The following is a 24,762-nucleotide window of genomic DNA, read 5'->3' as shown; positions in this document are numbered from 1 at the left end:
CTGGTTTTCTGACCTTGGAGAATCTCCCTTTGTATGAGACATCTTATGTATCTCCACAGCACGTTCCCCTCAGTCACTGGAACTATATATGGGCTGCTTGAGTCCTTCTGTTGTGGTGAGTTGACTACTGTGAGTGGTCTGATAGGCTTGATGGGCCTGTGCTCAAATGGGTCTGTTGTCAGGCCTTGCACTATGCAGAGATTGCAAGTGGTTGGTTGGCAGGATTGGGTTGTGAAGCAGTTCACTGCAAAACTTCAGTGGGCCTCAGGGATAGTGATGGCTCACTAGTGGGTGGAGTAGGAGCCCAGGAGATCCTCCAAATGATGTCCACTCACTAGCAGGTGAAGCCAGGTCCTGGGACTAGTAATGGCCCCATGGCAGGCAGATCCAGGACCTGGGGTCTGGCTGCAGGGAACATTGATCTCAGAGTTGGTGATTGTGACCAGTTCCTGACAGAGCTGCAGGTTCAAGTATCCCAAAGCCTGCTAGTAGGCAAGGTGGGGCCCAGCTAGTCCCAGGGCTGTTTACTCTAGTTGGGGCAGGGTGATGGCCCAGCTAGCCTTGGGGCTGGTGCTGGTCTGCTGATGGATTGGCTAGGTTTGCAGACTCTGGGACTATGGTTTTCCTGGGGCTGATGTCCACCAGGTGGATGAGGATGGTTTTCACGCTGGAGCAAGCTCACTATGGAGGGTCTGAAAGTTCTGAAGTTGGTGCATGTTCACTTTTGGGTGGCTCTGTCTCCACTGGTCTTTGGATACAGGGCTCTGGGGTCCTGGATCTGGTACCTGAGCACTGGTATAGAGGGCCTGGTCCTGGATCCCCTGGTGGGCAGAGTTGTTTCTTGTTGGCTGTGGACTCAAGGGGTCTTAAGGCAGCCTGTCTGCTGGTGGGTGGATCCATGTCCTTGTCCAATTAGTGGCAGTCTGAAAGGCATTTCATACGTAACAAGTCTAAAACCAAGCTGTTTTCTTTAGCCTTTCTCATATTAATAGATAGCTATTCACCACTTCAGTACTCCTGCCTGGAAAATCCCATGGACAGAGGAGCCTGGTAGGCTGCAGTCCATGGGGTCGCTGAGGGTCAGACACTACTGAGCGACTTCACTTTCACTTTTCACTTTCATGCATTGGAGAAGGAAATGGCAACCCACTCCAGTGTTCTTGCCTGGAGAATCCCAGGGATGAGGGAGCCTGGTGGGCTGCCATCTATGGGGTTGCACAGAGTTGGACACAACTGAAGTGACTTAGCAGCAGCAGCAGTCACCTTTTTCAGTTACTTGGAAAAAAATTTTAAAAGCATCCTGAACTTTTCCTGTTACCTCATCTTCATTTCATAATAAAAGTCTTCCAGCTCTACCTTAATATAGTATCCAGAATTCAATTTCTTATTGCTACTTACGGTATAACCACCTCAGCCCAGACAACTTTCATAACTCACACAAAATCCTCAAATTTTAATGTTTTCATATTTCTGTTCTTGGTTCTCAAAGTATTTTCTACCATTGATCCTACAAATCTTTTGAAAATATAAGTTAAATCATATCATCCCTATTCTTTAAACCTTCTCATGGCTTTCCTTCCAAGTAATAATAAAACACAAATTTCTTACTTTTACTTATCAATCCCTATATAATTTTTCTCATTGTTAAATATGTGCCTTCATCTTCTAATATCCTCCATTTTGCTAACACTTCTCCAGCTAAAGTTGTTTTCTTTCTGTCCAGTTTTTGATGTTCCATGTAAAGTACCTTTTCATGTAATCGTTTTCTTTCCTGTAAAACCTATCTCACAGATATGCCCAGAACTTACTTCTTCAGAAAATGTCATCAATACTCTCCAAACATACTAAAGAGTTCTCTAAACTCTTCTTCAAAAATATCAATAGCACTCTCCACTTTCTAGTTCCTTGCTGTGATTTATTTTCCTTTGTATAATAGAACTGGGGCTTCCCTGATAGCTCAGTTGGTAAAGAATCTAGCTGAAATGCAGGAGACCCTGGTTCAATTCCTGGGTCAGGAAGATTCCCTGGAGAAGGGATAGGCTACCCACTCCATTATTCTTGGGCTTCCCTTGTGGCTCAGCTTGTAAAGAATCTGCCTGCAATGCAGGAGACCTGGGTTCAATCCCTGGGTTGCGAGGATGCCCTATAGAAGGAAAGGCTACCCACTCCAGTATTCTGACCTGGAGAATTCCATGGACTATAGGGTCCCAAAGAGTCAGACATGACTGAGGGACTTTCATTTTATATAATAGAACTGAAACTAGCTTATATATATTATATGTAATTGCTTATGTTTTATTGCCTTTCTTCTCCCATTAGAGTGTAGGGCCCCAAAAGTACTTTTCTTCTCTGTCTTTTGGTTTTATGTATCCCCAGTTTCTATAATACATAATTGTGTCAGTCTTTCTCTTTCCCCCAACCCCATTCTTCCTTTCTTTCTCTCTATCTGTCTTTCTCCACGTTATTGGCTTTGGAGTTGAGTCTTTTAGAGTTTAATCTTCATTTTATGACTTACAGTTATGTTGGCATTTTTATTATTCTATGCGATTATTTTCATATAACAACATGAAATATACTGAAATATGTATTTCATATGATATATATTTCACATAGAAATATGTATTTCATATGGAGATACATATTTCATATGGAAACAGTGAGAAACTTTATTTTTTGGGCTCCAAAATCACTGCAGAGGGTGACTGACACCATGAAATTAAAGGATGCTTGCTCCTTTGAAGAAAAGCTATGACCAACCTAGACAACATATTAAAAAGCAGAGATATTACTTTACCAACAAATGTCCTTCTAGTCAAAGCTACTGTTTTTCCAGTAGTTATGTATGGATGTGACAGTTGCACTATAAAAAAAGCTGAGTGTTGAAGAATTGATGCTTTTGAACTGTGGTGTTGGAGAAGACTCTTGAGAGTCCCTTGGACTGCAAGGAGAGTCAATCTTGAAGGAAATCAGCCCTGAATATTCATTGGCAAGACTAATGCTGAAGCTGAAGCTTCAATGCTTTGGCTACCTGATGCGAAGAACCAACTCATTGGAAAAGACCCTGATGGTGGGAAAGTTGAAGGTGGGAGAAGAAGGGGAAGACAGAAAATGAGATGCCTGGATGACATCACCAACGCAATGGCCATGAGTTTGAGTAGGCTTCAGGAGTTGGTGATGTATAGGGAAACCTGGTGTGCTGCAGTCCATGGGATCACAAAGAGTCGGACAAGACTGAGTGACTGAATTGAACTGATACTTTGTACATATTATTTAATCACTTAGTAATTTTAGTGTTTAAAGTATTTTTATTGATCTTAATAAAAATTAATGATCATTTGCAAATTTAACATTTTAGTAGGTAATTCAGATATTTTAGTGATGTGATTTTTATGCATTAAACTCATGATAGTTACATATACACTGATGATTGTAACTTTTATTACCACAAAAATTATAATATTCAATTTAATGATTTTTCACTCAATTCTGTTTTACCTCATATTGATATTAGCATTCATTATATGCACCTTCACCAGTATGTTAATACATTCAACACATAATGTCATAACCATGAATTAAAGTTGAGGTTAATTCATAAAATAATGGCTATTGCAGAAAAACTATTGTCATTATGAAGCTTAAACTAAATGGAAAATTCCTCCTATCCATTTTTTTTAAAGTTACTATTTACTTTTTTAAAGATATCTAATTAAAAAGTAAAGCTTATTTTTGGAAAATTAATACACAAACATATTAGAAGAGTTAAAAAATTTCAAGTTCAACTTATGTCTCTCAGAGGAACCAGTTTTACCTGTTTTGTATGGATGTATTCTTGTAAAGATAATCTATAATTATACAAATACTTACATATACATATTCCTTTTTTCACTTTTACCCAAACAGTAGCATCTTTCTTTATTCCTACTTAATGCTTTTGTTGTCATTCTACATATAAGATGCCTTCTTTTTATAACAGTTTATTTTAAGTTGATATTTAAGTTTATATACATTATAAAAATATCTCTACATTTTCCTCCACCTACCCAACATTTTATAGTTTTGATGTCACAGATTATATTTGTATATTTTGTATATCTATTAACAAATATTTGTAGTTACAGTTATTTTTTATGATTTTCATCTATTTAACCTTTACCCAGGCTTTGTGATTCACCTACCACCTTTACATTAAATCATTCTGATTTTTACCAGAATTACCTGGTAATTCTTGTAAAAATATTTATCAAATATTTACCTTTGCAAATAAGATTTACACTTTCATATGTTTTCCTACTACTAATTAATGCTCTTTTACTTCAGTTTAAAGAAGTCCTTTTAACATTTCTTGTAAGGCCAATCTACTGATAATGAACTCCACTAGCTTTTCTAGCTTTTTTTTTAGTCTGGAAAAGTCTTTTTCTTTAACTCTGAAGGACCATTTTCCAGTAGCATATTATTATTTGGCAGTTTTTTTTTCCTTCAGTACTTTGATGCCTTCTTTTTCAGAGCTAATTAGTATTTCATTGCACAGATGTACCAAATCAACCGAACCTCAATTCATGGACAGTCATGTTTACAATCTTTCTCAATTATAAACTACTACTATAGATGGTGTGGTAGGCTTGATGGGTCTCCGGTCAAGTTGGCTGGTTGCCAGGCCCTGCGTTGCAGAGAATCCTTGATGGGATTGGTCATGAAGAACTTCACTGAAGAATCCCAGGGAGCTCTGGGGGTAGTGCTGGCTCACTAGTTGAGTGAAGTTGGGGTCCAGGAGATCCTGGAGATGGTGTTACCCACCAATGGGTGAAACCAGGTCCTGGGAATGAACATCTTTTCACTTGCTTATTTTCCATTTTCATATCTTCTTTGTGAAGTATCTGTTCAGATCCTTTGCCCATTTTAAAATTGGGTTCTTTCTTATTGTTAAGTTTAAATAATTCTTTGCATATTTGGGATACAAGTTTTTTACCAGATATACATTTTGCATAGACCTTCCCCCTGTAGTTTAACTCTCTTAACATTGTCTCTTACAGAGCCGGGGTCTTTAATCTTAATAAATTTCAACATAATTTGTTTTCTTAAATGGATCATGCTGTAGGTGTCTTTAGATCATGCATCTAAAAACTCATGGCCAAACACAAAGTCAACTAGATTTTGTCCTGTGTTATCTTTTATAATTTTTATATTTTTGCATTTTACATATAGATATTTACAGGTAATTTTTGTGAAATGTATGAGGTCTATGTCTAGATTATTTTTTCTTCACATGGATGTCTAGTTGTTCCAGCATTACTTGTTCAAAAGACTATTCTTTCTCAATTGAGCTCCCTTTGCTCTTTTGTCAAAGATCAGTGGACTATATCTGTGTGACTATTTCTGGGCTCTCTATTCTTTTTGACTGATATTTGTGTCTGTTCTTTTTCTAATATATGCTGTCTTTGTTATGGTATCTTTCAGGTGGGGTTGCATCATTCCAACTTTTTGGTACTGTGTTGGCTATTCGGGGTCTTCAGCCTTTCCATATAAACTTTATCATCAGTTTGTTGATATTTATAAATAAACTTGTTGAGATTTTGATTGGGTTACATTGAACCTATTGATCAAGTTGGGTCGAATTGACAGCTAATTTTATTGTCTTCCAACTCAAATTCATAATATTCATCCATTTATATCTTGCTAGATTTTGTTAATCAGAATTTTGAAGTTTTCTACATGTATATCTTGTACATATTTTAGATTCATACCTAGGTGTTGTTTTTATATATGGTAATGTGTTATTATACATTGCAGGTATTTATGAAAGCAGTTGACTTGTATATTAACTTTGTATATTATAATCTTTCTGTAATCACTTAGTTCTAGAGTTATTTTTTTTAACTCAGATTTTCTACATGAGCAATTTTTATCTATAAACAAAGTCACTTTTATTTGCTCCTTTCCAATATGTTTAACATTTATTGTCTTTTTTATTTTATTAGCTATTACTTCTAGAACAATGTTGAAAAGTGTGGTGAGAGGGGATATCTGTGCCTTAGCAGGAGAGATTCTGCTTTCTAAACATTAAGTATGATGCTAGCTGTAGTCCTTTTATAAATGTTCTTTATCAAGTTTAGGATGTTCTCCCTTTATTCCTAGTTGGTTTAGAGGTTTTTTTTTTTTTTTTTTTTTTAAGCATAATTGATTTACAGTATTGTGCTAATTTCAGGCATAAGCAAAGTGATTTAGTTTATATATATATATATATATATATATATATATATATATATATATATTCCATTATAAGTTATTACAAGATACTGAATGTGATTTCCTGTTATACTGTAAATCCTTGTTACTTATCTGTTTTACATATAGAACTTTGTATCTGTTTATTCCATACACCTAATTTATTATACCTCACCACCCTTTTATTAACCATAAATTTGTTTTCTATTTCTGTATGTTACTATTTTGTATATAGATTATTTTGTGTTATTGTTTAAATTCCATATGTAACTGGTATCATATTTGTTTTCTCTCTGACTTACTTTATTAAGTATAATATTTTCTCAGTCCATCCATGTTACTCTATATGGCACTATTTCCTTTTATGACCAAGTAGTGTGTATATATACATATATACATAAATGTATACACACACAGCACATCTTGTTAAGCCAATCTTCTGTTAATAGGCACTTGGATTGCTTCCATGTCTTGGCTATTGTAAGTAGTGCTTCTATGAACATTACAGTATGTGTATCTTTTTGAATTAGAATTTTTGTTTTTCCAAGATATATATCCAGGATTGGGATTGATGCACAGTACAGTGGCTCTATTTTTAGTTTTTTAAGGAATATCCATAGCATTCTCCATAGTGGCCCCACGAGTTTACACTCTGCCAACAATGTAGAAGGATCCACCTTTCTCCATACTCTCTCCAGCATTTATCACTTGTATACTGTAAAACAAAAATCAATTTATTTATGGTTGCCCTGAGTCTATGTTGCTGCATGTAGGCTTTCTCTATTTGCCGAGAGCAGAGGCTGCTCTTCCTTATGGTGCATGGGCTTCTCACTACAGGGCTTCTCATGCTGTGGTACACAGGACCTAGATATGTGGACTCAGTAGTTGTGGCTTGCAGGCTCTAGAGCACAGTCTCAGTAGCTGTGGCACACAGGCTCCAGTTATCCCACAGCATGCTGGATCAGGGATTGAACCCACGTCTACTGCACTGGCAGGTGTATTCCCATCCACTGTACCACTGGAGAAGTTCCTATAGACTTTTTGATGATAGCCACGTTGACTATCTCACTGCGGTTTTTATTTGCTAATTATTATCTGATAATTAGCTATGTTGAACATCTTTTCATGTGCCTATTTACCATATGTATGTCTTCTTTGGGAAAATGTCTATTTGGGTCTTCTGCCATTTTTTGATTTGTTTTTCCAGAATTGAGTTTCGTGAGTTGTTTGTATATTTTGGATATTAACCCCTTATTAGTTGTATCATTACAAATATTTTCTCCCATTCTGTAGGTTGTCTTTTTATTTTGTTGATGATTTCTTTTGCTGTGAAAAAGCTTATAAGTATGATAGGTCCCATTTGTTTAGTTTTGCTTTGGGAGACTAAGCTAATAAAATAGCTAAGATTCATGTCCAAGAAAATTTTGCCTATGTTCTCACCTAGGAGTTTTATAGTCGCATGCCTTATATTTAGATCTTTAAATCATTCTGAGTTTATTTTTATACATGGTGTGAGAGAGTTCTAACTTCATTGATTTACATGTAGCTGCCCAGCTTTCCCAACAAAAATAGCTTTCCTTGCTTTTAAAGAGGTTTGTTTCTTCCATTGAATATTCTTGTCTCCTTTGTCATAGGTTAATTGACCATAATTGCATGGGGATATTTCAGGGCCCTCTATCTGTTCCATCAATCTATATTTCTGCTTTGTACCAGCACCACACTATTTTGATTACTGTAGCTTTGTAATATGGTCTGAAATCTGAGAAGGTTATATGTCCTCTTCCCTTCCAAATTGGATACTTTGTTTTTCTTTTCTAATTTCTGTGGCTAGGACTGCCAATACTATGTTGAATAGAAATGGTGAGAGTTGGCATCCTTGTTTTGCTTCTGAATTTAGTGGGAAGGCTTCCAGCTTTTCACTGTTGAGTATTATGTGACTGTTGGTTTGTTGTAAATGGCTTCTATTATATTGAGATATCTTCCCTCTATAATCACTTTGATGAAAGTTTTTATCATAAGGAGAAGTTGAATCTTCTTAAATGCTTCTTCATCAATTGAGGTGATCATGTATCTTTTGTCCTCCTTTTTGTTAATGTGGCTATCACATTCATTTGCATGTTAAACCATTCTTGTGACACTGGAATGAATTGAACTTTATCACGGTGTATGCTATTTGTATGGTTGGTTCAGTTTGATAACATTTTGTTGAAGATTTTTGCATTCATATGCCTCAAAGATACTGACCTGTGATTTTTTTTTTGTAGTTTCTTTCACTGTATTTGATACTGCATGCTGTCACTTCAGTCATGTCCAACTCTTTGTGGCCCTATGGACTGTAACCTGCCAGGCTCATCTGTCCATAGGATTTTTCCAAGCAAGAATACTGTAGTTGGTTGCCATTTCCTCCTCCAGGGGATCTTTCTGATCCAGGGATTGAACTCAAATCTTTTATGTCTCCTGCATTGGCAGGCAAGTACTTTTCTACTAGCACCACCTATTTGGTATTAGGGTGATGATGGTTTCACAGAATGCATTTAGGCATGTTCTCTCCTTTATAATTTTTTTATTTGTTTGTTTGATAGAATTGCCCAGTGAAGCCATCTGGTCCTGGACTTTGGTTTGAAGAGTTTCTGTTATTGTTTTTTTAATTACAAATTCTGTTTCACTTCTATTGATTGGACAGTTCAAATGATCTGATACTTCTTGACTCAGTTTTGGCAGGTTATATGTTTCTGGAGACATCCATTTCATCTAGGTTGTCAAATTTGTTAGCATATAACTGGTAATAGTATTCTCATGATTTTTGTATTCCTGTGGTATGGATTGTTATTTCTCCTCTTTCATTTTTTATTTTATTTGGGTCTTCTCTTTTCTTGGTAAGTCTGGCTTGAGGTTTGTTGATTTTGCTAATTTTTTTCAAACCATAAATCTTGGTGTCCTTGGTATTTTATTTTGTAAGTTTTATTCCCTTCCTCTCTGATCTTTATTGTTTCATTCTTTCTTCTGACTTTAGGTTTTGTTTATTCTTTTTCTAATTCTTTTAGGTTGTATTCTAGATTGTTTAAGATTTTTCTTGTTTCTTAAGGAAGGCCTGTATCACTATGACCTTTCCTCTTAGAATTGCTTTCGCTGCATCTCATTGATTTGGTAAGGTTGTCTTTTTCATTTGTCTGATTTCTTCTTTTATTTTTTCATTGACAATTAGTTTCTGGGTAGCATGTTGTTTATTTTCCATGTGTGTGTGTGTTTCCCGCCCCCACAGGTTTTTTGTTGTTGTTGTTGTTGTTGTTGTTGTTGAGTGTATGTGTGTGTGATTGATTTCTAATTTCATATCACTGTGATCTGGAAGGATGTTTGATATGATTTCCTTCTTCTTAAATTTGTTGAGGCTTGTTGTGTGTTCTGGTATGTGGTCTACCCAAGAGTACATTCCATACATTCTTAAAGAGAATGTATATACTGGTTTATTTATTTTTGATATAGAGTTCTGTCAATTTTAATTAAGTCTGGCTTGTTAACTGTGTCATTTAGGACTTGTGTTGTCTCACTGATTTTGTCTGAATTATCTGTCCATTGGTATTTGTGGGGTCTTAAAATCTTCTACTATTATTGTTCAATTGCTCAGTTGTGTCTGAATCTTTGCAACCCCATGGACAGCAGCACACCAAGCTTACCTGACCTTCACCATCACCCAGAATTTGCTCAAACTCATGTCCATTGAATTGATGATGCCATCAAGCATTTCATCATCTGTCACCACCTGCTCCTGCCCTCAATCTTTCCAAGCATCAGGGGTGTCAGCTCTTTGCATCAGGTGGCCAAAGTATTGGAGTTTCAGCTTCAGCATCAGTCCTTCCAATGAGTATTCAGGGTTGATATCCTTTAGGAATGACTGGTTTGATCTCCTTGCCCAAGGGAATCCCAGAGTCTTCTTAAGCATCACAGTTTGAAAGCATCAATTCTTTGGTGCTCACCCTTGTTTATGGTCCAACTCACCTCTGTACGCAACTACTGGAAAAACCATAGCTTTGACTAAATGGATCTTTGTTGGCAAATTGATGTCTCTGCTCTTTAATATGCTGTTTAGGTTTGTCATAGCTTTTATTCCAAGGAGCAAGCATCTTTTAATTTAATGGCTGCTGTCATCATCTACAGTGATTTTGGAGCCCAAAAAAATAAAGTCTGTCACTGTTTTCACTTTTCCCCCATCTATTTGCCATGAATTGATGGTATTTGATGCCATTATCTTAGTTTTCTGAATGTAGAGTTTTAAGACAGCTTTTTCACTCTTCTGTTTCATCAAGAGGCTCTTTAGTTCCTCTTCACTTTCTGCCATAAGGATGTTGGCATGTGTATATCTGAGGTTATTTATATTTCTCCTGGCAATCTTGATTCCAGTATATGATTAATCCAGTCTGGTATTTCACATGATAAACTCTGAATACAAGTTAAATAAGCAGGTGACAATATACAGCCTTGATGTATGCTTTTCCCAATTTTGAACCATTCATTTTTCTGTGTCTGGTACAAACTGTTGTTTCTTGACCTGCATAAAAGTTTCTCAGGAGGCAGGTAAGGCGGTCTGGTATTCCCATCTCTTTAAGAAGTTTCCATAGTTTGATGTGATCCACACAGTCAAAATCTTTAGTGTAGTCAATGAAGCAGATGTTTTCCTGGAATTTTCTTGCTTTCTCTATGATCCCACAGATGTTGGCAATTTTATCTCTGGTATTATTGTCAATGTCTTCCTATATTTCTCTTAGTACTCATTTTATATATCTAGGTGCTCCCATATTGAGTGCACATATGATAATAAGTATTGTAGTCTCTTTTGTATTAATGCTTTTTATATAATGTCCTTTTTTAATGAACTTCTCTAAAGTCCATTTTGTCTTATGTGAATATACCTACTCCAGTTTCTTGTCATTTCCCTTTCTATGAAGTATATTTTCCCACCCCCTCACTTTTAGTCTGTATGTATGTTTCACTCTGAAATTAGTATGTTGTGGACAGCATTTATAAGTTTTTTAATGGAATCTGTAACTCTGTGTCTCTTGATGGGAACATTTTGTCCTTTAGCATTCAAAGTCATTATTATTAAGTGTATACCTATTGCCATTTTATTTCTTGTCTTCAAGTTGTTTTGTAGTTCTTCATTTTGTTGTTTTTCCTTTTGTAGTTTAATGATTTACTTTTTAGTATGCTTGAATATTTTCTGTTTGGTTTTTGGAATCTATTACATGTTTTCAATTTGTAGTTAACATGAAGTTGAACTATGTTGACCTATATCTGTTTACTTTAAAATGATAGTCATTCAAGTTCAAACACATTCTAAAAGATGTACATTTGGGACTTCCCTGGTTGTCCAGTGATTAAGATTTCTTGCTTTCACTGTAGGGAGAATGGGCTTGATCACTAATCAGGGAAGTAGGATGTCCTCATGCCATGTGACACAGCCAAAAAATTGATAAAAGACCTACTTTTTTTATACATCTCTCTCTCACAGTTTATGACTTTGATTTTTTACTTTACTTCTTCATGCTTATCCTTTTACTGTTAATTATAGTTATAATCACTCTTACAATTGTTTTTATTATTTTTAAATCTCCTTGCTGGTTCATTGAAATGATATTCAGCCTTTTACATGTGTCTTTCATATTGTGATTTTCCCTTCCTTTAGATTCTTGCTTCCTTTCTATTTATAGAAGAGTTTTCAATATTTCTTTTAAAACAGGTTTCCTATTGACAAATTCTCTTAGTTTTTGCTTGCCTGAGAAATTCTTTGTATATCCTATTCTAAATGTTAATGTTGCTGAGTAGGTGTCCTAAGCTGCAGGTTTTATCCTTTCAGAACTTTCAATGCCATTCCCTTCTGGCCTGCACAGTTTCAGCAGAGAAATCAACTGATAGCATTATGGGGGTTTCTTGATAAGAAACTCTTCCTTTTTCTTGCTTTCTTTAGAATCCTCTCTTTATCTTTCACATTTGTCACTTTAATTATGGTGTATCTTGGTGTGAGTCTGTTTGGGTTTTCCTTGGTTTGGGTCTTCTGGGATTCCTGTACCTGGGTATGGGAAGTTTTCAACCATAATTTCTTCATATACATTTTTGATTCATTCTTTCTCTCCTCTCCTCTTGGAACCCATATTATGTGTAAGTTGGCACACTTTATACTATCCTGTAGATCTCATATGTTACTTTAATCTCTTCCCTTTCATTTGTCTGTCTGCTCAGCTGATTAGGTATTTTTCATTATTCTCTCTTCCAGATCATGTTTTTATTCTTTTGACATTTAGTTTACTTTTCATTGGTTTTCTTACATTAGTTTTTAATCTTGTCAAGTGAATTTTATATTTTTGATTTGTTCATCTTTATGGTTTTTAGGTCCACCTTACAGTGATTTGCATTTCTATGAACAATCTTTATTAATTCCTTTAGCAATTTATTATCTCCTTTTTGAACTGGGGGGTCTACTGGACTGGTGAGATCTTTTCTTTCTTTTTTTTTTTTTAAATTGGGAGTAGTTTCTCTGATTTTTCACTGTACTTTGTTCTGTCTCTGTGAATTTATTGGAAATAATTATCTACCGTGGGTGAAGATATGTTTTTAGGTGGGAGCCTCCCTTTGTTTACTGTGTGGTCAATATTTTTGGTGTGAGGTCTGGTTTTATTATGGGTGTCACCCATATCTTTCCTCAGAGTGTACTGGCTTTTGTCCCCTTGAGACAGAGTGTGATTGATGTTGTTGTGTCTAGAGTCTGTACTATATGTGAGGTAGAGCTTCCTCTTTGCTCCATGGCTGTCTCTGTCTGTCAGAGGTTGGGTCTGATTCCTGGTTGCTGAAGTAGAAGCCGGGAGGGTCAGGTCTGATCAGGTTCCATTGTTGTTGAGTATGTGCCCTGCCTTCCTCAAGAGAGATGATTACTGAAGCAAGTGAGGCTCATGAGGTTACAGCACACCTAAGCACCACTATGTAGGTGTCCCAAGTTCCATTCAGAAGCAGCTCAGGGTAACATTCCTTTCTCTTTTGTGTTCATCCCAGATCTAGTACAGTGCAGTGATGTGGAGTGGCTATGGGTCAAGACATTGTCAATACAGGAGTTTAAGTGGCTGCACTGTTGCCTGAGATCTGTACTGTCTCTGTGGTAGACAACCCCCATAGATTTCTGCCCCAGATGTAGCACTAAGCTGTGGTGTGCAGCAGGAAGAGAGAGGATACTTGCCTTTTGGAGTGAATCACTGCATACCCTCACCCGAGATCTGTCTGCTGGAAATTCAGTACCTAGCCACCGCATTTTTAGTTCTGGCTTCACTCAGATCACATTCCAGACCCTCCTGTATATCTCTGTGTAGCTAGATGGAGTTCTCTCCCAGGGTCTATTTAGTAAAGATTCAACGATTAGCCACTGCACTTTTTTGTGGTGCCACATGGTATGTGCACTGACAGTGTCTGCCCAGCTAGAAATACCAGCTCCAGGTGTGCAGTCATTTCTGTGGCCAGATCACAACTTAGGTGACCCCATCTCTCTCTGCACAGCTAGAACAAGTCTTTGTCCTGATTTCATGCCAGGCTGTGGTACAAAGTGAGTTTGTGCCTTCAGATTGGGAAGTATGTTGAGGTGGCAGCCACCAGTGCAAATAATCTTTGTCCTAATTGTCAGAAGTCAGTATGTGTGCACTCCTTGCAAGTGAGTCCAGGCATCTGGACTCACTTTACTTTCTAGCAGGCAAGGTTTCTTGTATCATCCATATAAGACACTGGGACTGGAATGGGGAGATCGTGATTCAATCTGTTCCCTCACCAGTGGGAGGGTCTGCCTGTAAGGACCTTCTCTTCCTCATAAATCCCTCCCAGGGGTGCAGGTTCCCACTCAATGCCTTTTCCCCCTTATCCTACCCAGTTACATGGAGATCTTTCCTGCAGGTTTGTTGTTGTTGTTGTTGTTTTTGTATATAATATCTTCTTCCAGTTTCCAGTTTTCTGTGAGAATTGTTCCATGTGTCAACACATTTCTGATGTGGTTCTGGGAGAGGTAAGCTCCATATCCTCTTACTCCACCTATAAATCCACCTCTCCTCCATTTACATTTTTAAAACTTTTTATTTTTTATTGGAGTATATAATTGGTTATCAAAGTTTCAACAAATTAATTCAGTTTTATATATATATATATAAATATATATAAATATATAAATATATATATATATATATATATACACACACACACACATATGTGTGTGTGTGTGTGTGTGTGTTCTTTTTCAAATTATTTCCTATTTAGGTTTTTGCACAATATTGAACAGAGTTACCAGTGCTATACAGTTAAGTCCCTGTTGGTTATACATTTTAAATATAACAGTATGTATTTGTCAGTCCCAAATGCCCTAAGGATTCCCCCTTACCCTTTTCCCTGATGACCATAAATTTGTCCTCTAAGTCTGTGAGTCTGTTTTATAAATAAATTCATTTGTATCATATGATATTTCTCTTTCTCTGACTTCACTTAGATATGACAACTTCTAAGCCCATCCATGTTGCTGGCGAATGGCATTGCTTAATTCTTTTACCTGGCTGAGTAATATTCCATGGTATATATGTATCACATCTTTATTCCTCTATCCACATTTAGGTTTCTTCCATTTCTTGGCTATTGTAAACAGTGCTGCAGTGAACACTGAGGTACATGTATCTTTTCAAATTATGGTTTTCTCAGGATATATACAAGTGAGATTGTTTGATTATATGGTAACTCTATTTTTATTTTATTTTTTTTTTAAGAATTGATGCTTTTATTTATTTCTTTTTTTTTTCTTTTTTTAAATTTCAGATATACACATGCTCCCCATCCTGAACCCTCCTCCCTCCCCCCTCCCCATACCATCCCCCTGGGCCTTCCCAGAGCACCAGCCCCAAGCATCCAGCATCGTGCACTGAACCTGGACTGGCATCTCGTTTCATACATGACATTTCACATGTTTCAATGCCATTCTCCCAAATCTTCCCACCCTCTCCCTCTCCCACAGAGTCCATAAGACTGTTCTATACATCAGTGTCTCTTTTGCTGTCTCGTATACAGGGTTATCGTTACCATCTTTCTAAATTCCATATATATGCGTTAGTATACTGTATTTATGTTTTTCCTTCTGGCTTACTTCACTCTGTATAATAGGCTCCAGTTTCATCCACCTCATTAGAACTGATTCAAATGTATTCTTTTTAATGGCTGAGTAATACTCCATTGTGTATATGTACCACAAATTTTAAGGAACCTCCATACCATTCTCCACAGTGATTGTACCAGTTAACAGTCACACCAACAGTGTAGTAGGATTCCCCTTACTCCAGAGTCTCTCCAGCATTTATTGATTGTGGGTTTTTGATGATAGCCATTCTGACTGGTGATACCTCATAGTTTTGATTTGCATTTTTGTAACAATTAGCAGTGCTGAACATATTTTCATGTGCCTATTGTCCATCTGTGTGTCTTCTTTTGAGAAATGTCTATTTAGGTCTTCTGCCCATGTTTTGATTGGGTTGTTTGTTTTTATGTTCCCCGGTGGCTCAGATGGTAAAGCATCTACCTAGAGTGCAGGAGACCTGGGTTCAATCCCTGGGTCTGGAAGATCACCTGGAGAAGGAAATGGCAAACCACTCCAGTCTCCTTGTCTGCAAAATCCCATGGATGGTGGAACTTGGTAGGCTACAGTCCATGGGGTTGCAAAGAGTTAGACACGACTGAGTGACTTTCACTTTTAAAGCCACATGAGCTGTTTGTAAATTTTTGAGACTAATCCAGATTAATCCCTTGTTGGTCATATTGTTTGCAAATGGTTTATGCCATTCTGTGGGTTTTCTTTTCATTTTGTTTATGACTTTCTTTGCTGCTCAAAAGCTTTTAAATTTAATTAGGTCCCATTTGTTTATTTTTGTTTTTATTTCCATTATAATGGGAAATAAATTGAAAAATATATTGTTGCAATTTTAGTCAAAGATCATTCTGCCTGTGTTTTCCCTTAGGAGTTTGATAATGTCTGGCCTCACATTTAGGTCTTTATTTGATTTTGAATTTATTTTTGTGTATACTGTTAAAGAGTGTTACACTTTGTAGCAGGCAGTCTTATCTCCTTTGTTGTAGATTAATTGATGATAGGTGCGTGGGTTTATTTCTGGGTTTTCCATATTGTTCGATTGACATATATTTGTATTTTTGAGCCAGTACCATACTGTTTTGCTAACAATAGTTTTGTAAAACAGTCTAAAGTCAGGGAACCTGATTTCCTCCACCTCCATTTTACTTTTTCAAGCTTCTTTTGGCTATTCTTTGGTTTCTATGTCTCCATAAAAATTTTACATGAAAAATACAATTGACCATTGATAAGGGTTACATTGAATTTGTAGATTTCCTTAGGTAGTGTAGACATTTGACAATTTGATATTACAGTGTCTACAGAAAAACTTTGAATATACCTATTTATTGTTAATTTTTTGCCCTGTAATTGTATACTAATAGAACAACAGGTATGAAGTAATAAAATATGGAAATACTTAATTTAAAAGCATCTACCCCAATTAATATTTTAAAGTTTATTATTGCTTATTGATATTTATATTTTCTAAGTATTTTTCCCTCACTTACGTTCAGTCACTCAGTCGTATATGACTCTTTGCAACCCCATGGACTGCAGCACGCCAGGGCTACCTGTCCACCACCAACACCTAGAGTTTACTCAAACTAATGTTCATCGAGTAAGTGATGTCATCCAAACATCTCATCCTCTGTTGTCCCCTTCACCTCCTGCCTTCACTCTTTCCCAGCATAAGGGTCTTTTCATTTTTTTTTTTTCTTTTTACATTTTATTTTATTTATTTTTAAATTTTATTTTATTTTTAAACTTTACATAATTGTATTAGTTTTGCCAAATATCAAAATGAATCCACCACAGGTATACATGTGTTCCCCATCCTGAACCCTTCTCCCTCCTCCCTCCCTATACCATTCTTCTGGGTTGTCCCAATGCACTAGCCCCAAGCATCCAGTATCGTGCATCGAACCTGGACTGGCATCTCGTTTCATACATGATATTTTACATGTTTCAATGCCATTCTCCCAAATCTTCCCACCCTCTCCCTCTCCCATAGAGTCCATAAGACTGTTATATACATCAGTGTCTCTTTTGCTGTCTCGTACACAGGGTTATTGTTACCATCTTTCTAAATTCCATATATATGTGTTAGTATACTGTATTGGTGTTTTTCTTTCTGGCTTACTTCACTCTGTATAATAGGCTCCAGTTTCATTCACCTCATTAGAACTGATTCAAATGTTTTCTTTTTAATGGCTGACTAACACTCCATTGTGTATATGTACCACTGCTTTCTTATCCATTCTTCTGCTGATGGACATCTAGGTTGCTTCCATGTCCTGGCTATTATAAACAGTGCTGCGATGAACATTGGGGTACATGTGTCTCTTTCCCTTCTGGTTTCCTCAGTGTGTATGCCCAGCAGTGGGACTGCTGGATCATAAGGCAGTTCTATTTCCAGTTTTTTAAGGAATCTCCACACTGTTTTCCACAGTGGCTGTACTAGTTTGCATTCCCACCAACAGTATGAGAGGGTTCCCTTTTCTCCACACCCTCTCCAGCATTTATTATTTGTAGACTTTTGGATTGCAGCCATTCTGACTGGTGTGAAATGGTACCTCATAGTGGTTTTGATTTGCATTTCTCTTATAATGAGTGATGTTGAGCATCTTTTCATGTGTTTGTTAGCCCTCTGTATGTTTTCTTTGGAGAAATGTCTATTTAGTTCTTTGGCCCATTTTTTGATTGGGTCATTTTCAAATGAGTCAGTTCTTCACATCAGGTGGCCAACATATTAGAGTTTCAGCTTCAACATCAGTCCTTCCAATGAATATTCAAGACTGATTTCCTTTAGAATGGACTGTTTGGGTCTCTGTACAATCCAAGGGATACTCAAGAGTCTTCTCCAACACCACAGTTCAAAAGCATCAATTCTTTGGCTCTCAGCTTTCTTTCTAGTCCAACTCTCACATCCATACATGACTACTGGAAAAACCATAGCTTTGACTAGATGTATTTTGTTTGCAAAGTAATGTCTCTGCTTTTTAATATGCTGTCTAGGTTGGTCATAACTTTTCATCCAAGGGGCAAGCGTCCTTTAATTTCATGGCTGGAGTCACCATCTGCAGTGATTTTGGAGCCCCCAAAAATAAAGTCTCACACTGTTTCCACTATTTATTCATCTATTTACCATGAAGTGATGGGACCAGATGGCATGATCTTAGTTTTCTGAATGTTGAGCTTTAAGAAAACTTTTACAGTCTCCTCTTTCACTTTCATCAAGAGGCTCTTTTGTTCTTCACTTTCTGCCATAAGGATGGTGTCATCAGCATATCTGTGGTTATTGACATTTCTCCCAGCAATCTTGATTCCAGCTGTGTTTCATCCAGCCCAGTGTTTCTCATGATGTACTCTGCATACAAGCTAAGTAAGTAGGGTGACAGTATACAGCCTTGATATACTGCTTTTCCTGTTGGAACCAGTCTGTTGTTCATGTCCAGGTCTAACTCTTGCTTCCTGACCTGCATAAAGATTTCTCAAAAGGCAGGTCAGGTTGTCTGGTATTCCCATCTCTTTCAGAATTTGCCACAGTTTGTTGTTATCCACACAGTCAAAGACTTTGACATAATAAATAAAGCAAAAGGAGGTATTTTCTGGAACTCTCTTGCTTTTTCGATGATCCTGCAGATGTTGGCAATTTGATCTCTGGTTCCTCTGCCTTTTCTAAAACAAGTTTGAACATCTGGAAGTTCACAGTTCTTGTATTGTTGAAGCCTGGCTTGGAGAATTTTGAGCATTGCTTTACTAGAGTGTGAGATGGGTGAAAATGTGTGACAGTTTGAGCATTTTGCGCATTGCCTTTCTTTGGGATTGGAATGAAAACTGACCTTTTCCAGTCTTGTGGCCACTGCTGAGTTTTCCAAATTTGCTGGCATATTGAGTGCAGCCCTTTCACAGCATCATCTTTTAGAATTTGAAGTAGCTCAACTGGAATTCCATCACCTCCACTAGCTTTGTTTGTAGTGATGCTTCCTAAGACCCATTTGACTTCACATACTAGGATGTCTGGCTCTAGGTGACTGATCATACCATTGTGATTATCTGGCTTGTGAACATCTTTTTGGCACAGTTCTTCTGTGTTCTGCTTCTGTTAGGTCCATACCATTTCTGTCCTTTATAAAGCTCATCTTTGCATGAAATGTTCCCTTGGTATCTTTAATTTTCTTGAAGAGATCTATAGTCTTTCCCATTCTATTTTTTCCTCTTATTTATTTGCACTGATCACTGAGGAAGACTTTCTTATCTCTCCTTTCTCTTCTTTGGGACTCTGCATTCAAATAGGTATATCTTTCCTTTTCTTCTTTGCCTTTCACTTCTCTTCTTTTCACAGCTATTTCTAAGACCGCCTCATACAACCATTTTGCCTTTTTGCATTTCTTTTTCTTGGCCATGGTCTTGATCCCTGCCTCCTGTACAATGTCACGAACCTTCATCCATAGTTCTTCAGGCACTCTATCAGATCTAATCCCTTGAATCTATTTCTCACTTCCACTGTATAATCATAAGGAATTTGATTTAGGTCATACCCAAATGGCCTAGTCATTTTCTATACTTCCTTCAACGTAAGTTTTTGTGACCCCATGGACTATAACCCACCAGGCTCCTCTGGAATTCTCCAGGCAAGAATACTGGAGTGGATTGCTATTCCCTTCTCCAGGGTATCTTCCTGACCCAGGGATCAAACCCAGGTCTCCTGTATTGTAAGAAAATTCTTTACCATCTGAGCCACTGGTTATCTAGTGTTTTTCCTAGTTTGCAATTTTCTCCTGAGTAGTCACTCCCCTTTCAAGAATGTTTTCTTCACCCCAGATGCATTGGTACTAATTTAAATTTCAAACAACACAAATGGATTCTGGATAACTCCAGAACAAAGTAAGTTCATTTGAAAAATACCTGGTATCATACAGAACTGAAGGAAAAACACACTGAATCAGGACTGGAAAACAAGTATGCATGAATCTGGAAAACTAAGCCAAAGTGATTTTATAGGAACATTCTGTTTAGAGTGATCCAGTTGGATCTAATATCAACAGGAATGCAACACTAATTTTTGAGTGATAAATAATTTTTCAACTTTCCTTACATCTTGTACTCACTTCCTCAAAGCTTTAGAGTGCATCATTGTGCATCTAAATTGTGCCAATTCTGCCAAACCCAGTTTGGCAGAAACTAATTGTGAACTAAGGATCAGGCTATCAGGAACAATGGAGAAAGACCTGGCACTTTGGTTTGTAGTTGCAGCAGGTTCTTGATTTTTTTATGAGACACTCACCCAGGGATGCATCTTTCCTGCTATAGAATGTAAAGGATTTTCAGCTCTACCTTGGACTTCCAGGTGGCATTAGTGGTAAAGAACCTGCCTGCCAATGCAGGAGAAGTAAGAGATGCAAGGTTCAGTCGCTGAGTTGGGAAGATCCCCTGGAGAAGGAAATGGCAACCCACTGCAGTATTCTTGCCTGGAAAATCTCCTGGACAGAGGAAGCTGTCAGGCTACGGTCCATGGTGTCAAAGGAGTTGGACATGACTGAAGCAACTCAGCACACACAGTTAGGGAATTTCCACAAAAATAAAAATATATGGATTGAAATTAGTCAAAGAGTGATAAATAGCCATTATATTAAAAAAACTATATGGCATGATTTTTGAAGAAAATTTATGTAGCATAGGAAAATACATGATTTGTCAAACTTACACTATAGGAAACACAGTGTAAGTAAAAAGAAAACTAAGAAAATATATTTTTTTTCTCCTATAATCAAAATTTAATTTGGAATGATACATGTAATAGAAAGAAACAAGAAAATACAAAATTAATGATATACCATTTTAGAGCTTGGTAATGTGATTAGAACTCATATGTACTCTCTTCTGAATCTTTCAGTTATTGTTAATAAATACTACTACAGATATTTTAAGTATCACTTTAATACAGGGGATTCAATTATTGAGAAAATAGTTAAGTGGTTGGAGGTATCAGTTCAGTTCAATTCAGTCACTCAGTCGTGTCCGACTCTTTGCGACCCCATGAACCACAACACTTCATGGCACATAGATGGGGAAACAGTGGCTGACTTTATTTTTCTGGGCTCCAAAATCACTGGAGATAGTGATTTCAGCCATGAAATTAAAAAGACACTTACTCCTTGAAAGGAAAGTTATGACCAACCTAGACAGCATATTAAAAAGCAGAGATATTACTTTGTCAGCAAAGATCTGTCTAGTCAAGGCTATGGTTTTACCAGTGGTCATGTATGGTTGTGAGAGTTGGACTATAAAGAAAGCTGAGTGCCAAGGAATTGATGTTTTTGAACTGTGGTATTGGAGAAGACTCTTGAGAGTCCCTTGGACTGCAAGGAGATCTAACCAGTCCATCCTAAAGGAGGTCAGTCCTGGGTGTTCTTTGGTAGGACTGGTATTGAAGCTGAAACTCCAATACTTTGGCCACCTGATGCGAGGAGCTGACTCATTTGAAAAGACCCTGATGCTGGGAAAAATTGAGGGCAGGAGGAGAAGTGGCTCTATTAAGCAATATTCAGCATTTACATTATTTTGTGTTATAGTTGGTGTACTTGTTTAATTACATGCTATCATTTTTAATTTTGAGAAACTTAAGATGTTAAATCTATACATAAACATTTCTACAGAAAAAGGCATATTTAGTTTTTAAATTTTTGCACTACAACTATAAACTCCTAGGAACATTAAGGTCTTTATTATGACCAAAGTTCTATATCAAAATGTAGTTCCAGCAGTGATATATCAATTAAATATTTTGTTAAGGAGTGCACTGCAACTTCAAAGTGTTCTTGTCATAATTTCACAATCAGCTATAATCTAGTAAGGTGCCTACTGGTGCAGAACAAATATGACAGCAAAACTCTCAGGGGATTACTGAAATAGAAAAACATTCAAAGCAAGCTTTCAGCTGGTGTAACTTTTCATCAGGAATCATCTGATAAGTCAAGAGGCTGAGAAAAAGTAAAATTCCTGTCATCTTTTTGTGAACTTACATTATGAAACTGACACTGGAGGGGGCAAGGGTAAGAGACAAGAATATGAATTATGTCATGCCTTAAGGGAAGAAAGAGCCATAGCATTGGATTTACATGGCCTGGAGTGGTTCTCAAGTCTAAAAAGAAAGTCTTTTTTTTTTTTTTTTTCGCAAACCATTGTCTAGGTATATTTTATTTTAAATCTGCAGTGATTTTCTGTGAGATTTCATGTGGGTTATAGGACTTAAAATGGAGCATACAGTCGAACAGTTGCAAGTACTGACTCTACATGACTTGGGCATCATCTATCATTGCTCATTTTCTAAACTGTTGGCAAGTTCCATGAACCAGTCACTACAAGGAAGCTCTCGGTGGCAATTTTAGAGTGAGGCCAGTCACTCTAGAGGAAATACCAAAGGATTTTTTTTTTTTAACTAGAAGATATTAAACTTTATATTACTGGATCATGATGAACAACATAGAAAACAATTGCCAGGAAAATTTTCAGAAACACTTCATGGCTATAAGGAACATAAAAGGAATGAATATGTAAAACTCAAATTCTACAGGTCAGACAGTTTTGGGTTTTCCATTAACCTGAACTTAATGATAGAAAGACAAAACTGTTTTAAGTGCTCTTATGCTAATACAATCGAGAAGTGAAGTGAAAGTTGCTCAGTCGTGTCCGACTCTTTGCCACCCATGAACAGTAGCCAACCAGGCTCCACCATCCCTGGGATTCTCCAGTGGTCCAGTGGTCCACTCCAGTGTTCTTGCCTGGAGAAACCCAGGGACGGCAGAGCCTGGTGGGCTGCCACCTATGGGGTTGCACAGAGTCAGACACGACTGAAGCAACTTAGCAGCAGCAACATGCTAATACAAATGATGGAGAAAATATAATGATAATTTGTAACAATATAAATGAATAATATTCTTTTTACTAAAGTAAAATTTTCTTGCCTGAGCTTCTTAACAAAAGACACACAATGAGTTACTGTTCCCAAAATTGGATCTTTAGTACCATCAGATCAGATCAGATCAGTCGCTCAGTCGTGTCCGACTCTTTGCAACCCCATGAATCACAGCACGCCAGGCCTCCCTCTCCATCACCAACTCCCTGAGTTCACTGAGACTCACGTCCATCGAGTCGGTGATGCAATCCAGCCATCTCATCCTCTGTTGTCCCCTTCTCCTCCTGCCCCCAATCCCTCCTAGCATCAGTCTTTTCCAATAAGTCAACTCTTCGCATGAGGTGGCCAAAGTACTGGAGTTTCAGCTTTAGCATCATTTCTTCCAAAGAAATCCCAGGGCTGATCTCCTTCAGAATGGACTGGTTGGATCTCCTTGCAGTCCAAGCGACTCTCAAGGGTCTTCTCCAACACCACAGTTCAAAAGCATCAACTCCTCGGCGCTCAGCCTTCTTCACAGTCCAACTCTCACATCCATACATGACCACAGGAAAAACCATAGCCTTGACTAGACGAACCTTTGTTGGCAAAGAAATGTCTCTGCTTTTGAATATGCTATCTATGTTGGTCATAACCTTCCTTCCAAGGAGTAAGCGTCTTTTAATTTCATGGCTATAGTCCATGAAATTACTCCAAATCTCTCCAAAATCTGTAGTGATTTTGGAGCCCAGAAAAATAAAGTCTGACACTGTTTCCACTGTTTCCCCATCTATTTCCCATGAAGTGATGGGACCGGATGCCATGATCTGCGTTTTCTGAATGTTGAGCTTTATGCCAACTTTTTCACTGTCCTCTTTCACTTTCATCAAGAGGCTTTTTAGTTCCTCTTCACTTTCTGCCATAAGGGTGGTGTCATCTGCATATCTGAGGTTATTGATATTTCTCCCGGCAATCTTGATTCCAGTTTGTGTTTCTTCCAGGCCAGCATTTCTCATGATGTACTCTGCATATAAGTTAAATAAACAGGGTGACAATATACAGCCTTGACGAACTCCTTTTCTTATTTGGAACCAGTCTGTTGTTCCATGTCCAGTTCTAACTATTGCTTCCTGACCTGCATACAAATTTCACAAGAGGCAGATCAGGTGGTCTGGTATTCCCTCTCTTTCAGAATTTTCCACAGTTTATTGTGATCCACACAGTCAAAGGCTTTGGCATAATCAATAAAGCAGAAATAGATGTTTTTCTGGAACTCTCTTGCTTTTTCCATGATCCAGTGGATGTTGGCAATTTGATCTCTGGTTCCTCTGCCTTTTCTAAAACCAGCTTGAACATGTACCATACTGATACCCAATATTATGAGGTGAATCTAAAGACACATAGAGAAAGCAGAAATGGGAATAAGATACTTTATAACTAGAATATCTACTCATCATAGGGATCAGTGTTATGGATTACAGACGCCTATGATTAACAGCTGATATGGAGCCACTGT

This window comes from Bos indicus, chromosome 3, assembly GCF_029378745.1.
Source record: "Bos indicus isolate NIAB-ARS_2022 breed Sahiwal x Tharparkar chromosome 3, NIAB-ARS_B.indTharparkar_mat_pri_1.0, whole genome shotgun sequence".
Classification (NCBI taxonomy): Eukaryota; Metazoa; Chordata; class Mammalia; order Artiodactyla; family Bovidae; genus Bos; species Bos indicus.
Note: the sequence above shows the minus strand (reverse complement) of the source record.